Below are 18,160 nucleotides of genomic sequence, written 5' to 3'. Positions count from 1 at the left end.
AAATACAGCTAGATAGAATGGACCAGGCTTCAGTGTCCTTCTTTCAGCCAAAACTCTGTGCACTTCAGCAGAATTAATTCACATTTAACACTGCTGTAAATGAGAATCCTCTAGTTCTGTTTAACAAATGAAAGTATAAAATGATTCAAGTCTTCTTTTATTTTGGATTATGTGCTCCTGGCATAACAGCAAAGTGAACAGACCTGAGCCTTCTGAAGACAAAATAAGCAGTGAAACAATACTGTCACAATCTTTTCCTTTGCAAAGCCACAAATGAGACGTTTGGGAATGGAAAACTGTTTTGAGGGAACATTAAATCGGCCAAGAACAAATTGCTACAGAAAATGACATCCTCTTCTGAACATCCATTAGTTTCTGATAATCAGGAATTCTCGGATGCTTGAACATTCCATTAGTACGAAGCAGCGAGTTAATTGTAATAATTATCAGCAGTTTTAATTGTTTGGTTATAATGTATTTTGCAGTTTGTTTGACAGTGTGAAATCAATATGCACCTCTAGGAAAAATATCTAGTATAATAAAATTAGGCTCCATTATGCCTCCCAACCTTAGAATTAAACATTGTGCATAAATATGTATTTCTGTTTGTGTACATAGAAGACTTATACTGAGAGAGCAGAGATGCATAAACACATTGGACTTCATTGTTAAAGGGGAAGATGGAGTCTTTCTTTAAGAATTGTCTTCAAACCTTTACATTTCAGACGTGAAATCAGGAAAACACTCCTATCTGTCTTCAACTTTATTGAATATTCTTTTAGATTACAAAGAAGTACTTTACAGAGCTTTTAGTAATGATTTCTACAATACCTTTATTGATGTCACATTAAAAAAATGTGTTGAGGTATGTGAATATAAATTGTAATAATGATTACCAGATGGGGATCCCAAAGCACTTAGAGACTATGAATCCTTGTGAAGGTCCTACTTGCAGTTTAGTACATCTGGTGTAGCAAAATCAGAAGAATTTGAAAAATAATTACCCAAATTTACATAACAGTCTTCAGTATAATGAGAACTAAACCCCAGACATTTGAATTCCTATCCTGCACTTTAACACTAAAATAACATTGACTCTTTCATTACACATTACCTATAATTCCTCAATGTCTGTCTTTTTTTCCTATGGTCTTCATACTGTTCCTGAATATTGTAGTGGGGAATTTGATACTGGAGCAAGATTCAGTTTGGGTTTACGTATTTTGAAGAAGATGTTAAAAAATTGGAAGTGGGGCAGAAAAGAGCCACAAGAATGATTTAAGCAGTGTGCAGAGATATACTCCAGTGAGATATTCTGACAGTTTTATCTGTCAAAAGGAAGATTTACAGGCAGTTTGATTACAGTGTTTAAATATCGTTTTGTGAGAATACCCTGTATACTTAAGTGTTTTTTAATCTCGTGGAAGAAAGAAAAAATAAGAACCAATAGCAAGATGCTGCTGTGAGAAAAAATCAAGCTGAAAATACACCTTTGTGTTTAGCAGTGATTTTAATGGATGATTAATTGGTGGAACAAACTACCAGCAGAAGTGAGAAATTCTACATTTCTTTATTTCTTCCAGATATTTTTTGAGAAGATTTGTTTTAGTCAAATGCAAGTTATTGAGCTCTGTAAAGGCATAAGTGGGATGAAGTGTAATGGTCTAAGTTATAATGGATTGTGATATACGAGATGTCAGGCAAAATAATCTAATGATTCCTTCCGGTCTTATGCTGTGATCCAATTAAAAAAGATTATTACCTACAGAATTTCTGTGCAGCCTCCACATTGAAGTCTCTTGACAAGAGACCTAAGTGTCTGTCAGTGTCTTGGGAGTGATAAAAACTTCATTATTCTTCTTTTTGTTTGTCTGTGGAAAAAGATGGACGGTGCTGTGAGTCCTGGAGAGACTTGGGAGAGGCAGAAGCTGAGCTGGATCCTAGAGGAAGACAGGAAGTCATCCTTCATCCCTCTATGGAGACAGAAGTTGGGGAAGACAAGAAATTAGTGAAGGAAAAAGAAGACAGACAGGATGGGGGTGGGGAGCAGTGAGGCCGACCTGAAAAGATTTGTCATCACTACACTAGGAAATAGATGAGATTTTGGAGCTAATTTACTACAGTCTAATTTACATGTGAAATCTGAGGTAAGGGTCAATGCACACTCTAACAAGGAACAATATGAAAATGTTTTCTGATAATCTGCCCCAAGTCTCTTTAAAAATCACCTTCAGAATACATTTGTTCTATACTTACCTTATTCTGAATAAAGACATATTTCTGCTGGTTTTGCTTTTTGTTTGTTTGTTTGGGTTTTCTTGTTCTGTTTTGTTGTTGTTGTTGTTGTTTTGTTTGTTTCATTTTTACTTCCTGTAGGCGTCTGTTTCTGCTTATTGTTATATTTCTTGCAGAGGTGCAGGGTTGCTCTGGAGTTGGAGGGAAAGACGCCCCTCTGTGCCCTCTGTGGGGCAGCACAGCTGAGAAGGTGTTCAGCACACCTTTGCGCAGTCACCACCGTGACTGGGTACTAAGAACATCCTTGGCTAAAAGCCTGTGTGACGGTTCAACTTTTAGGGATACAGTTTCAAGAAACGAACGTGAATAGTGAGTATACTGTCTCTCACTGCTGCTCTCCTCTTGTGATCTATAAATAAAGAGAACTTTGACCTTTTGTAAGCTCAATGATAAGCTATTTATTGGAGCAGCAATGTGTCAGACGCTAGCTGATTCATAAATGACAACTAAGGAGCAAGCAGACTATGCTTCATATAAAATCCAGTTGTTGTGCCGTCATTGTAAAGGAGGCTTGAGAGCTCTGTTGTCTTTTCAGTAGCTGTCATTGCCTCTGTCAAGGGCTTCATCTGTATTCAGAACATATCCCTTTATTTCCTTATAATGACTAATGATGATTCACATTTTTTGCTTTCTGCTGTCTTAGATTCCAACAACACATGTTTTTATATCTGCTGTCTTAAATCCCTCTATTCGCTGTTAAGGGAAACTTCTAAAGCAAGCAGACTCAGGTCTTCCACATACGCTCAGCCTTCCAGAGGGTATTCGATAGCTCCTGAGAATTCTTCCATACTGCCCCATGCTGTTCCAGCTATTCTGCAGTCTTTGAGATTGTAATTACTATTGTCATTGCTGTAGCTAGATGTCCACTTGGGGAGTGCTCCAGAGAGAAGTGAGCTGCACCTCCTCCCTCTCCTGAGTCCAGAAGGGCAGATGCTTCTCATCCCTGCTGGTCCCAAAGGCAGGAGTCTTCTGGCTGTTCTTTAGCCCTGACCTCTTGCTTTGCAGTAGATGGAGCTGAAGCTGAATCACTGAGCTGACAGTATATATAATGTCTTACTTTCTATTACCAAATTTTGAAGTCCTGAAGCAACTTTTCAAATTTTAGCAATGATGTTGTTAGTTTTTGTTGGAACTTGTCTTTTTTTGTTTGGTTGTTTGGTTGTTTGTTTTTAACTGTAGCTGCTGATCGTGATTGCAAGTGACTTAGCACATTTCTTTCTATAAAGGCAGCTGATACTATCTACTTTCTCTGCCTCTCTCTTCCAGAAAATGGAGTTAGAACTTACTTTTAACTGTGACTGCTTTTGCTGAAATTATTTAAGACCCTCACCCCTTTTCTTTTTTTTTTTTTTTAAACTACTGGGAGGACACATCTAATGTACTCTCTTTACATTTCTGAAACTAACTTTTTTATTCTGAGGCTGCAGCTTTGGTTTTATTTCAAGGTGCTGTTGCTTTCCTCTGGTAGGGAAAACCCACACTGAGATGCCACATTGTTTGGAGAAAATAGCAAAAATGCCTGCAGAAGGCTGCTCAGGAGAAGGAAGGCAATGTAAATGACACGAGTGGTTGTATTCAGAGGCTGGCTAACTCTCATATGTACAAGATGCAGACTAATGGGTATGAAGGGAAAAAAGGAAGGTATGCTTTAGGGGAAAAACAGTGTTTTTCACAGAATGATTTTTGTTCCACTTATTTGTAGGAATGGATTGATTATATATTCCTTCACAATCTAGGTCTTTGCAGGAATAGCCTGTGCTGGCACCATTCGATGTCAGAACTGCTGCAGACTTGAAAGGATCTTCAGTGCGTTTTATTATATGCTTAACAAGAACAGAGAAGTTTCCTTCCCATTCCCAAGAAAGAGGCTACTACTTCAAAACCTTTCTCTACAAATACATGAGAGCAGGGCGGAACTTCCTTTGGACTAGACCCGATGAACTAGTGTAACTCACTGAGGAGCAAGAATGAGCACCACAGGAGTATAACAGTCTCACCAGGTTGCAGTATATCCATTTATTTTTAGACTTCTGTGACACAGCTGGAGCTGACAACTCCGGGAATAGTAGTTCTGTCCATGAAAAGTAGAGAGAGCTGTGTTCACAACCCATCCTCTGAAAGACATTAATAATAAAAAATAGAGCGATGTATGAAAGATACTATTTAAAGGATGCTTTCAAGATGGCCTGTGTACTGGGAGACTGCATGTAAAGGAAAATCTCTGAGACAAATTTCATTAACAAGGTATAAGGTATTCAGAATGTCACACGGGTAATATCCAAGCCACCATTTCCAAGGGTGGCTTAAGTGAGAGAAAAACAAAATGCAGATGTGTCTTTCCAATTTCTTTTGGCTGTATTAAGTGTCCCTGTGGTATTTTTAAGTGCATTTTCTGCATATTTTTGCATTAAAAATATTAGGTTATCACATCCTTGTGTATGCTCAAAGATGAACAAATTAGGAGGCTTCACAGGAGACTGAAATCTTTGTACAAACTCTTAATAAATCATCTGGGAAGGAAAAAAGAAACCTTTCTGTGTGAAATAAAAATGTCTTTCTACTTTCATAAAAGGGAGAGGTGGTTCTCAGCCTGCTTACCTAAGAGATCCTAAATAAAACTGAGACTGCTACATCTCCAAGTTAAGAATTCTCAAATCACTTTGTCTTAATTGGGAAAGCTACAGCTTTTCACTACACCTCCACAAAGAAATCAGGTACAATTTTCTTTTCCCCGTTTTTACCTTTCTTGCAATTTACCTTTCTTACCTTTCTCGCTTATACCATTAATAAACATGCTACGAATAAACTATAGAACACAATTTGAAAAATACCATAACCATTACTCACTTGTGACTAAAGCAATACCAAAGATGTGCTAATTCAAACTACAGGCCAATTCTCCTTAGCATGACACTAAGCCTGCTCTGTAAAATCTGCTACTGTTGTTATAAAGTTAAAAGACATTTCTACAGATTTTTCCTATTGGATGCAGTTCTCTCATACACAGTAGTTTGCTTGTGACCGATGTGATAAAGCATCAAAAAATTGACAAAATTGTAGTTTTCAAAGGAGCTGTTGTGGAATAAAATAAGAGTGTGAAATTAGAAGATTGAGGCTACTGATTTTATCATTCCTGACTAGTAAGAGATGAACATTTAGGTTATTGAAGCATCCAAAACACTAGAATATCATTCATTGCACATGTGAAATCGATATTTTCTCTCCCTCTTCCCTGGTAAAAAGCTGAAGATATGCTTACTGGGAAATGTAAGATGAAAAATTTAATGGCTTTATTTATTTAATTATTTATTTGTCAAGGAACACACTGATACCAAAGACAGCTTAGAAGTTAATTTAATGCTTTCTTACAATATGTTTTTCAAAATAATTTTGTCCCAAATGCCTAATATATACATCTTTTAACACTTCAAAATTTACAAACTGCAAAAATTTGTCATAATGTAATTACATTGTGAAAGCAGTGTATTTCTAAAGGAACATTAAGCATCTAAAATCTATCTAATTTGTGTTTTAATGCTTCTCCTCTTCTCTCTTGAACACCAAGAAAGAAGGATGATAGGTAGATATAAGAAAAGTGGAAGTATGTGAGAGAAGAAAGATTCCATTATGGTGAACTAATCTCAAGAATTATATTTTTTACAAATACTGATTATATATGAAGTTCTTACTAAAAGGTTAAGAATAGGTTATTACTCTTGATGTTTCATGTTTGTAATGAGCTGCAGCTGTTTTCCCACTGCAGCTTGTGCATCCTGTACTCACAAAAAATGAAAAATAAGATAAATGTAATGTATATTAATGTACATTACATGTTTTTATAGAGGTTTTTAGCTCATTGCTGTTACTGTGATGTTTGATCACTTTTCAGGATTTAAAGAAGTATACTGTAGCATTTGCTATCAGTACAGTTTCTTTTCCCAGCTCCTCAGGAAAGAATATGCCAAATAATGCTCATTATGTGTCTGTTTTCCAGAAATGCTGAATTTCTGTCCTTAAAACCAAAGTAAAAAAAAAAAAAAAAAAAAAAAAAAAAAAAGTGGGGTTTGCTTCTTCTGAACCTCACATCTGTAGTTTCTGCAATTATTCTTGGCTCTTCAAGAAATTAATTCCAAAGAGAATATTATCTTGCTAAGTAAGCACAGCAGTTGCCCTTGAGGTAGATCGGCTTCTACATCCACAGGAAGCAAGCAGGAAAAATTAAGATTCTCAAGAAAACCACTCAGACGATTAAAACTATTTACGTGGTGAGCTTGAACAAGGCCTAACAAATCAAGTTTCATCACCTGTATAAAGTAATGAAACAGAGACACTGATGGCACAGTGGTATTTTAGTCAAGGTGTGCATGAAAGCACATATTTCAGCCCAACAAAAAAACCCAATGCTTTTAGATCCAGAGAAGAGACAAAGTAGATAAGGAGAGAAAGAGAGGGGGAGGGAAGGAGAGAGAGATCCCTGCTGTTAACAGATAGATTCTCCTCCCAAACCTTGCTGGCTCCCTCCAGATCGGCCATGTGATGTGCGATACCGGATACTGGTTTGAACATGCAAATGGTATTGCTGTTGTAAAATGAGTGATTTCTCAGAGTTAAATCTTTCTGTATTTGGCGTAAACTTGGTGAAATTGCAGCTACCTTGGACAAACCCGGGCGTTTGCAAACATTTTGAACTGAGTTTGTCTCAACAGAGGCAAATTGGAGAGTTTTGAGCAATAGGATAATTGAAGGACCAAGAGCAATAAGGAAATGGAGTCAGGGAAAATATTTTTTATTTTCTTTAGACTTCTGTTTTCCTTGTATTAGCTAAAGTGCAAACTGAAAAATCTGTACTCTTTTACTACCGCAGGTATGATGATGTCTGAGAAAAAGGATGCTTAAGCTGTATGAGTATCCACAGAAAGTCCACACTGACTAGGGGTGAAGAGAGATGGGGCAAAGGGAGAGGTAGGGCATCTGGGTCATTACATCTCATTTCTGTGGAGAATAACAGACAGAGAGCTATGTTGGGAAAGTGTGAGAGTAAATTAGAGAAAAGAACAGAGAAAGCCTAAAAGGATTTGAATTCAATACAATAGAAGCCAAAGGTGGCAGCAGCCTGGTGAAAATCCCGCTTGGGGGGGTATTATCTAGTCTGTATAACAGAACCCATGTGTTAATAATCGATGGTGGCAGATTCAAATGAAATGAACTCATAAAATATTAGTAATATGAACCATCCCTACAAAATGAAAGGAAGTTCTTAGCTAAAATGGACATAAGAGATCATTCCTCCCTACAAGATTCAAAAATATTTTTTTTATCCAACTCTGAGCCTGATTATTTAAAGAGGGGTTGTGTGGAAAACTCTTTCTATGTTTTACAGAAGAATAGAGAATTAAGTCTGTGAACAGAGTTTTTTCTGTTTTGCAGTATGTTCTCTTAATCTTTAATACAGCTAGCAGTAGTAGAGAAAGACAAGGTGGTGCTGGTTGTTGGAGACGATAAAGAAAAAACTGCACTACCTCTTTCCAATAATTTAATTACCATTTCCAAACTGCTAGTTTGCATATGCCTGAACGTTCAGAATAGGCATCAGTATTATTTGTTGAAGCCAGTAAAGCCTACTTTTTTGGATAGGGTACTTGACTGGGAATCCTGCCTCTCACAAAAGATGGCACTACTTTTTCCACCACTAAAACACATCAGTCAGATCAATTTCTCTTTATTTCCATTTGGTAGATAAAATAGCTGTTCTTTCTCTACAATTACTCGAAAGTGCAATTTCAGAGCTTAAGTTCAATAAAGAACCCAGACTGTAGATGGAACTGACTAACGTATAAAAAATTCCTGTGATCTCTTCAGCTTTTGAGATTGTAGCAATATTGCAGATGTTTAGATAGCAAACACATTGCTGAGATTTCTTTTCCTTTGTTCTTGGGAGGTCAGCATATTGGCAGCCAGGGCTTGCATGTCAGTCACTCTGGGAAGGAAGCAGCAGCAGCAGCTCCACTGAAAAAAAATTTTCTTCCATGTTAAGAAAATTTCAGTTCTACGAGTATTCCCAGTCTTAAATTTTCTCTGTCTTTGAAACTACAGAGAATCCTTCAGACCAACAGGAATTTTGAAAACATGACTGCTGGAGAAAAGCATCAACTCCTGGCTCCTCAAAGCCAGCAAAGTTGGAATAAAAAAGAGTATGCAGTTGTGTTTCTGGCAACACTTCAGAAAGCATAGTCAGTAATGATGAAATAAATAAATGAATGTAACAAAACTTAGCGGAAGAGAAATACAACCAGAGTTCTAAAACTTTCATTAGGAGACACCAGATACATCTAACAAAAGAAGAGTTCCTGCTAACTGCCACTGCTGGAGACTGGATACTAGGAATAGATGGATTATCGTCTCATCCAGTATAACACTTCCTCTGCTCCTCTGTTCCCTGTTGTTACACTAGCATTTTTAAATGTTATTTTTAAACCCAAGATAAACTGTATTTAAATATAGGAAGTAGACCGTGGAGAAACAGTTTATTCTAAGAGGTGAACAAATTTCCTCAAGTTTTTGATGAATGTGCCATTTCCTGCTCGAGGATCTTCCTTCTTGGTAACTGGAATGCATTTAACCCCTTCCAAGTTGATTGCAGTAGATCTTTCCTGTGCTCTAGTAAGATTGAAAACCTGTAATTTGTCATGTAGTGATGTCATCAGGTCATCTTGCATAGAGAAGAAATAGTTTTATCAAATAAATTAAATAAGAAATGCATTTTCCCTCAAAATGTAATATTTTGGATATACTTCTCCTTACTTCAGGTAGAAAAATGCCAAAAGTTGTTTTTCCTGTTTCAATCTACAGCTACTTTCACCACCACCATGGCTGCCTGGGTCTGCGAATAGGTCTAGCAATCAAATTTCTTTTAGCTCCTCTGCAGGTAACGTCAGAGGAAAAATACTGGGCACTGAGAGTGCTACATTTTGGTTGCATTTTGACTACGTTGAGGCATCGACAATTGAATCATGGGTGACACTGACTATTATGCACCATGATTTAGGATTCAGGGTATTGGTCAAATTACTATTCTTTGAAAGGGGAGTTTTTAACAGAAGTTACAATTAAAATCCAGCTTCTTTTGTAAGTCAGTGGGAATTAGGTACCTAAATGTCTTCTGTGCCTTTGAAAATCTCTGCATAAGTTTATAAATTTGATCACAACAGTCCCTTCTGGCCCTCTAATCTATGAATCTCTTAACCTTCCTATCATGGGAATTAAACTAATTTTCAGCTCATAGATTGGTTACGCTGAGATCCACTTCATTTACTTACTGATGGGATTTATTTTTCCCTGTTTTATGCTGAAGGAAACGTAAAACACTTTCCTAATTCATGGTAGCTATTGCTGATTTTGTTTGTTTCCTGGGAGTTTATTTTGAGGGGTGGATGACTATTTCTGTATATGTTGTTTAAGATAAACAACATGGTTTAAATTAAACAGTTAAAGTTTTTATTATGTGTTTTTAATATTATTTCAAAAGTAAAGAGAGCATGTAATCAGCAAAAAGAGAAAGTAAGCACACTGCAGGGCTGGAAGAGAAAGCTTACTTTGATTTTTCCCTCCCCAGTGATGCATGGATGAGAGGACATTATGGATTCATACACGATTGCTGTATCCCAGGAGGACTGCAAAGTGACTTTCTTCTCTCTCTATAAGACTTACTCATGAAACAACAATGTGAGACAAAGAACAGATAATTCATTTTTTTTCTGTATATCTCTTGTCCTTCAAAAGTATCTTGAAAAATATTAAGATTTTTCCTAGGAACTTAGTGTCCCTATGAAAAATGAGTGTTCCTTCTTTGTGTAATGTAGAAAACTGTTTTCCAGCAGGAAAACTAAAAAGTTGGACTAAGACGACTAATCCGCAAAAAACTGTATTGCATGTATCTTCAGCTCACCACCATTGCTGTAATACTGCAAGATACTGTGATTAACAAAGCTGGATTTATCTGAAGTATAAACAGTTACTTAATTGTTTTTAATTCCTCACTCTGCCTCCTTTTAACACCTTTTAGTTTGAAAATTTATGGATCATGGGAATAATACATTCTGAGATGCTTGTGAGTGCACCCATTTAAGGATATGATCAGCCTCGTATTGATAACCTCCCCTTGCTCTAAGTGGATCTTTATAAGTGCAAGAATCTTTACAATTTACGCGAATATATTTTTACTGGTGAAAGGAAAATCTTCATTATGTTTGTGAAATCTGCTTCCCTGTAAATAAAATCCTCACTAAATCCATTAGCAGGCATTTTACTGCTTTTTAGAATTTCATTGTAAGCTCCTGTGATTATTGTCAATAGTATGCTTTTGTGATATATTGGGGGCCAATTGTATTGACTTAGTATGGATAGTTTTCTTTATCATCAACAATAATAATCATGGAACTAAAATCTAGACCTGCCTGCATTCTGCTCTGCTTATAAAGGTCCAGAAACATTTTTCGTCAAAGCTTTTCAGCAAGACACTATAGGCTCAATTCAGTTGCCTAAACACAGCTGTCAAGTGCCACCTGAGATACCTTAGAGTGCCCACCTGACCTTCAGCAGGTGCAGACTTTGAGCATTATGTTTGCTGCTTTTGCATGAATGCCTCAGATACTCTGGTTGTCTCAGTGGTACTAAATACCTACGTGTCAGCAGCTGAAATGAGGACTCTGTTCCAGTCTGTATTTAAGAACGCCCTGCCTGCATGTTAGCTGGGTGTTCATCTCCCATTATGGAAACTGATCAGTACAGTCAGTGGAGAGTGAGCCTCCGCATGCTAAAGTAGTCACCTACATTCGGTCAATTGACTAGTTCTCTGGGCTCCCCTCGCTGTGTCCAGTAGGTCTCCATGAACAATACTAGAAACTTAGGCACTTAGTTCACATGTAGACGCATTTATGTACTCAAATTCTGTTTTCTGGAGCTGATTTTCACCCTATTTCATTTGCAGAAAACCAGTTATTAGTGGAGCATGCTATCTGATAATTCAGAACTGCTGATGTTTGCTTTTTTTTAAAAAAACCCAGAAGACCAGAGAAGGGTTAGATCTGATTTTTATTTATTTTTTTCCTACCCCCCTAGCCCCTTAGAGAGAGATAGCGGGACGCTTCTGTGAAAAGTTGATTACAGTCTACCAAGTCTGAAGGAAAGTGTCTCAGACGTTTCGGAATTCCACCAGAAAATTTAAAAAAAAATACAATAATTGTAAAAGCAAGCGACAACAGTAGAAATAGGAGTCCCAGCACTATGGTAATGTCCCTATGTAGTTTCTAGGACTTCAACTGTCATGTCTGCATGATAATTTGTTGTTCTTCATATATACACACAGCTTACCTGGAGGTAGTTTGAGTAGAGATATCCAATAGTGTGCCATGATGGCATAAAATTCATTCACTCTAAAGGAAGATTTTGTAATGGTTGACACTGCATCTATAGCCAAAGGCATCTCTACCTGTGATTGAAATTACTGAGATGATTGAAATTAAGTTGAGTTGCCTTATAAAATATGAAAATGACCAGATTAACAGAGGACTAACTTTAAGGACAGTTTCTTATAATGAGAAAACAGAGGATGTGAAGTTTAAGATGATTTAGAGGAAAGTAGGTACAATTTAAAATATTTTATTGGGTAATCAAAGTTAGGAAAAAGAGCATACATTAATTCCCATGGAAAACACAATTTAGACCTGCTAGGATCTCCTTCTTCCCATCTTCAATTCCTTCTTTTTCACAAGGCACTGCTAGTTATAAGAAAGCTTTTCTGTACAACAAGTTCGTGCCTAAGTTATATTAAAAATCCAAATATGTATGTAAAAATGGAATTGTTTTTCATCTTCCCCATGACTTATATATCATTCCCAAGTTAATAAATGGTTTGGGTAAAATTTAGTGGCCTAAACACAGACATTTTGTGCCATTTCAGGTATTCTGTTTCTCGGACATTCACATGGGGCTGACCGATATGACACAGGATCCACTGGGATTCTTCTGAAGTGACAGATGATCAGGTGCAATATGAAAGCATGTCAAAAGTGATATGGTTTATCTCTAGTTGAATCACATTTTTTCACACACCTTTTAAGACAGAGAACATGTGTGAAGTCAGAAGCAAAAACTTTCACTGATTTCCATGGAGCAAGAATTATATCCCATGGTCATGATAGCTGCAAAATGTTAGTCATGACATCCTGTCAGAGGTCCTCAAGGGTCTCATTAATAGGGACCTTTTCCTCCTCCAAACATTAGCAATAGAAGACATTTTGTTGACTTTTACGGAAGCTGATTCAGGACGTATGGGTCAGTCTTAAGAATATCTACTGTGAAATACATAACTGAGGTTTATTAAGATCCTTGCATACTCCCAACAAACATGCTGTAGACCCTGCTTGCATGACTAAAGCAATTAAATTTACCTACAGAAAAATATAGTGACCAGTCTGTATTTGTTCAAGTTTCTTTATAATAGAAAACTCAGGAAGTTTCCTATTTCTCTGATTTTCATGGTGGTAAAGCAGTTGCTGGTAAAATTACATTATTATTTAAGCAGAAGTATCTTTTTGATCATTTAAACACTAATTAAAGTCACAATTTGAATTATTTATAAAACTTTCTTAAGAAATGACACACTTAAGAATGAGTGCCTATGAACATAATTGTTTTTGTGAATTGTGCAAGTTTTGTAGACTGACAGCTTAGTGAAAGGAAATCATACCACCATGTCACAATTTATTTCACTTTGCTATAATAGGAATTTGAGCATGATCTTTGCTGATATGAAGTGACATCCAATTCAGTCTGTCCTAGCACGGTCCAGTAGCAACCTAGTTAAAAGAGGTATATATATATATATAAAACTACATGGGCATATTTTGTGTGTGTGTGTGTGTATATAAAAAAATAAAAAAATATATATATAATAAAGGGGTATATTTATGTATAATACAACTTCAAGTGGATTGCTAGCTACTGTGAAGGATTTTGTAGTACCAGAATTTATTCTGATGAAAACTATAGGAAATGTGGCACAATGTCAACAATTCTGAAGTAGATTATTTGCTTCTTTCAAAAGTAAACACTTAGGCATGGCATATTACGTTGCCAACCAACTTCTATTAAGGTGCTACTGTGCTAATAAAATGGCAATCAGTTCTGAGAATTAATCTCAACATAGGCATTAGGAAGTCCTTAAAACCTTCTAATGTTCTTTAGAAAACATCAGTGAGAGAAGTACCAAAGAAGTATACTGCAGTAGTTAGGATGACATCAAATAAAAGAAGGGTGAAAAGAGGAAACACATGAACTTTCAGCAGAGAATTGTGATGCTGAGAACAAAATTAATCAAGACACCAAAGGACGAAGAGAGAAGAAATTCTTTAATCTTTAATTGCCTATACACCAATGATAGGAGCTTGGGTAATAAACAAGCAGAACTGGAATTGCTTATTTATGAGCATAAACACAACCTGGTTGGTATAACAGAAACCTGAGCAGATGATTCACATGACTGGAATGTTAAAATCAACATTTATGCTTCTTTTAGGAAGCATCATTTAGGCAAAATAGTAAAGGGAGCGGCATTTTTTCTTAAAAAAAGGATTCTATCTTTTTTGAGCTAGGGACAATTTGTAAAAAAAAAAAAAAAAAGGATGATAATCATTGTTTATATGAATAAACTGGGAAAGAATTGCATCCACAAATGTATGCTGCTCAGCAGATATGCAGATAGGGCAAATTTACAAATACCACATTGCCAAATCATGCTGTAAACTGGATGACTGACTCCTTAACTACCTATAAAATTCAAGAAGAATTTAAAGACCTGAAGTGGCCTTCTGTAATCTAAGGGACTACATTCTTCATGGCATAAAGTAGAAGCCCCAGGCTACCACTGTTAAAATATCACTGGAAACTCTTATTATTACATAAGGCAATTCTCAAATGTCCTCTCAAAAAAATGCCATGAAGACAAACAGGAGGGGATTCAGAGAAGTACCACGGGACTGACTAAACATGGTTGAGGGCCACTGCAAAGTGAAAACCTCCTGTTAGAACGATGGGTCATTAAAAAATAGGCATTAAAAGATAGTGTCTCAGTATATAAGGAAAGTTTATGTTCCGGTGTTCAACAATTCCTTTGGGTACCTAAAATATATTTTATCCATAGAATGTGTAAGTAGTTCCTGGAAGACCAAAGCAGATCCCTCTGCTTCCAGCTAAGTAATTGTGAATATGGATTTTGCCAATGAAAGGAAGATTGTGATCCCAAAAGTGGAGCAGCTTAGAAACTACTGGGTTACCTTTTCAAGCAGTTTTAGATTTCTTTGTCACTGTGAGATGACAACACTGGTCATTGCTCTCTCTTTGATTTGTAGGTTTTGTCCACCTCTGTGAGAAGTGTTTCTCTTAGCAAAGTAAATCACATGAAATGCTATTGGGTACTGAATGTATGATGGGTATAATCTCCGGACAATTTTAACTATAGTACAAAGGCAATGGGTGTACTGTAGTTTGGTAAGGAAGACAGTAAATTCGTCATCTGTCTGTTGAATATTAGTTTATTACAATACATTTTATGAATGGTGTTATTTATGTTATGTAGATTTCATGCTTTTTTTTACATGAGGCAAATTCTTTGTCAACTGCTGTAAATTTCATAGCGATGGACGAGTAATGAGACAAAGTGCCAAACTATATCCTGTGCCTTATGTAAAGAGCCTGTTACTGCTCAAAGGTTCTCATGAACTTAAACCAATTGTGTCCTTAAATTGTAGAATTTAAATGCCAGAGGCTCTATTCAGGGTGAGTAAGCAAGTCTGTATTTCCATTAACACAAAAAAAATTCTTCTAAATTATAATAGGGTTATGACAAATTTTTCTGCAATCTTTTCTTTAAAAAGTCAATTGCCAAGATATTTCTCATAATTTAAAATTTTTTTTTCCTTCTTCTTCTGTGGTTATAAAAAGCGACTGGGTATATGAAATGCTAATGGTAGTGTAATAAAAGGGATTATAACTCCTGAAAACTGCTCATATATATTAGAAATAATATGAATTGTAATAAAGAATAATTAGCAACTAGACATGTAGGTTCTGTCTGGATGATCTGATAACCTAGTTACAGCCACAAGGAAATGTGACTCAGCATCTGAATACAAGAGGGGCAGGAAACTTTCTAAACTTAATAAAGTTGAATTCTACAGTATTTTTTTTTTTGTACATTGCATAAATATATAAAATCTTGACCATATAGCCAATTTTTTTGATCAGCAAAACATGCATTTTGGACCCTGAAGTACTCATGACTCTCTTAAATTTGATCAGTATAAAATTCCTTTACTTACCCAAATTCTTTCATTGTGGTTAATTGAAGTTCCTTCATACGTATGATGTCAGACTGCAGAGTACAGGAAAGTTGATGTGTCATGTAATGAGTACATTATCCTGGATTTCAAGGGACCTGCACTGCATAGATGGAAAAAATGTTAAATCATTTATGTGAGGATTGTTCCCATTACTCTTTCTATTTTGGACTTACAGCACATAAACTCCACGTTTAGTTGCTTAAAAATAAACTGCAGGTCACCTTTAACTCACATCTTTGTTTCATTTGTAAGAAAATGCTCAGTTTTCCTCATTTTTACATGTAAAACACTAAAAGATACAGAATGATACCTACAGAAATTTGATCACTGCTCCTAGAACAGATATAATCATAATGCAGCATTTGTCACATAAAATGGATGTAGGGTTTCTAATTACAGCTGTATATCAAAAGGACAAAAAAATATAGTGACTTACTCTCCTTGGAATAGTGTCTCTAAGTATTTGTTGTGTGCTCTACATCTGTTACATGACAGGTTGTTAATGATGTGTGTGTTCATTAGAGGTAAAGTGCCTCCTGTGTGTTGTAGTCCTTAAATCTGTCTCTGAAATCCCTACTTGAGCAGCCATGATACATTTTCCCAGTTTATGTCCTCTGAGAGGTCCAAAGAATGACTAGTAGCTGTACCATTCTCAATCAATTTTTCTATCAATGGTCACCATTTCTTTCAAGTCACGTAAGAACATTCACTGTAGAGTTATTTAAGCAAAAGACAATACAACCACCAGTCCTGATATATGTTATTAAACATTATCAAATACAGCCTCATGGATTTCTGTCATCTGCTTTGCTTTAACGGTCTTTAGGCATATTCATAATGTAAAAATGTATTTGTTATTTTATTTTATATTTTACTACTTTATCTGCCTACTAATGGAATTGCATTATCCTAGGAAATTAGCTGTGTGCAAAGCATGAATAATCTAGACTTCTCCTTCAACTTTTTTCTTCATCTTTTCCAAATGATTTTCATCCTCATCCATTTCATTGACTAAAGTCACTGCTGGTCTGTTCTTTAGCTCAATCAAGGAAGTGTTCAACAATTTCATTCTTCTTCTGGCTTTCGATCTTGATGATTTTTTTTTCCATCTATACTTTCTCTCCTGGCTGTGCTCACCAGCCCTTTCCTCAAATGTTACTGATTTTGATCTCCCAGGTTTCCAGTACTACTGTCACAAAACTACCCAGTTACTTTGAAATTGCCGTTTCTTAAAATGAAACTTCTACTAAATCTGTGGAACGGCAAAATCAAAAAAGCTAACTGATGTCTAGATTAATGAGCATTCTCTAAATACAGAGGAGGTACCTTGCTAGGAGACAAAAGATTTTGGACAAAATTGCTTAAAAGATGAAGATGAAAGGTTAGCTGTCATATAACAGGATTTTAATAAAGCATTATAACAAAAATATCATGAAATCTTATTTAACAAATTCAGACTGATAGAAATGATTTGTTGTAGGCTGGTAGCCGAGGAATTACAAACAAAAGATAGTAAGGGCATACAGTAATATATTTAGTTGCAAGTTTAACGATTTCCATTCTTTCAGTCACAGTTACAATTGAATAACAGTAAGGGTGCTGGAAGAACAGAGAGGGAAGTTTATAGGGAGGGAAGTTTATAAGGAAGAAAGTTTATAAGTTCCCCCTTTGTAAGGTAAGTTTAAAAGTACTAAAGCAGTTTGGCTTGACTAAGAAAAACTGAATGCTACAGATAAAAAGAGTACCAAAGTTTTGTCATGTGTGTCAGTGGGGCCAAGACCTGACACCAAGGAGATGAAGACTTTTTTATAGTCTTGTAAGGCATGTAGTTGTGCTGGGTGTAGGTTTCCAGGAGCTGGCAGCAGGGGCTGCAGGGGTGGCCTCTGTGAGGAGGGGCTGTGGATGCCTTATGCCAGAGTGAGAATAACCCTGTAGATTGTTCCTAAGGTGAGAGATGGACACCCCCCCCCCCCCAAGATGGAGGGGGAAGGAGGTGCCCCAGGTGGTTGGGCAGAGATTCCCCTGCAGCCCCTGGAGGAAACCGTGGTGAAACAGGCTGTCCCCCTGCAGCCCATGGAGGATCAAAGTGGAGCAGATATCCACACTGCAGTCCCTGGGGGACAGCCCACCGGGGCAAGTGGGTGTGCCCCGAAGGAACTGCAGCTCATGGAGAGGTCATGAAGAAGGAGCAAAAAATGTGAGGAGGAAGAAGGGGCAGAGAGGAGCTGTTGCGGGCTGACCACGACTCCCTATTCCCATCCCCCTGTGCTCTTCAGGAGGAGAGGAGGTAGAGGAGCTGGAGGTGAAGGAGAAGCCTGGGAGAAAGGGGGTGGAGAAAAAATGTTTCAGTTTTTGTCTTTGCTTTTCACCGTCTGACTCTATTTTAATTAGCAATTAATTAATCTTCTGCAAGTCAAGTCTGTTTTGCCCGTGAGAGTAATTGGTGAGTGATCCCTGTCTTTATCTAG

This window comes from Rissa tridactyla, chromosome 1, assembly GCF_028500815.1.
Source record: "Rissa tridactyla isolate bRisTri1 chromosome 1, bRisTri1.patW.cur.20221130, whole genome shotgun sequence".
NCBI lineage: Eukaryota > Metazoa > Chordata > Aves > Charadriiformes > Laridae > Rissa > Rissa tridactyla.
Note: the sequence above shows the minus strand (reverse complement) of the source record.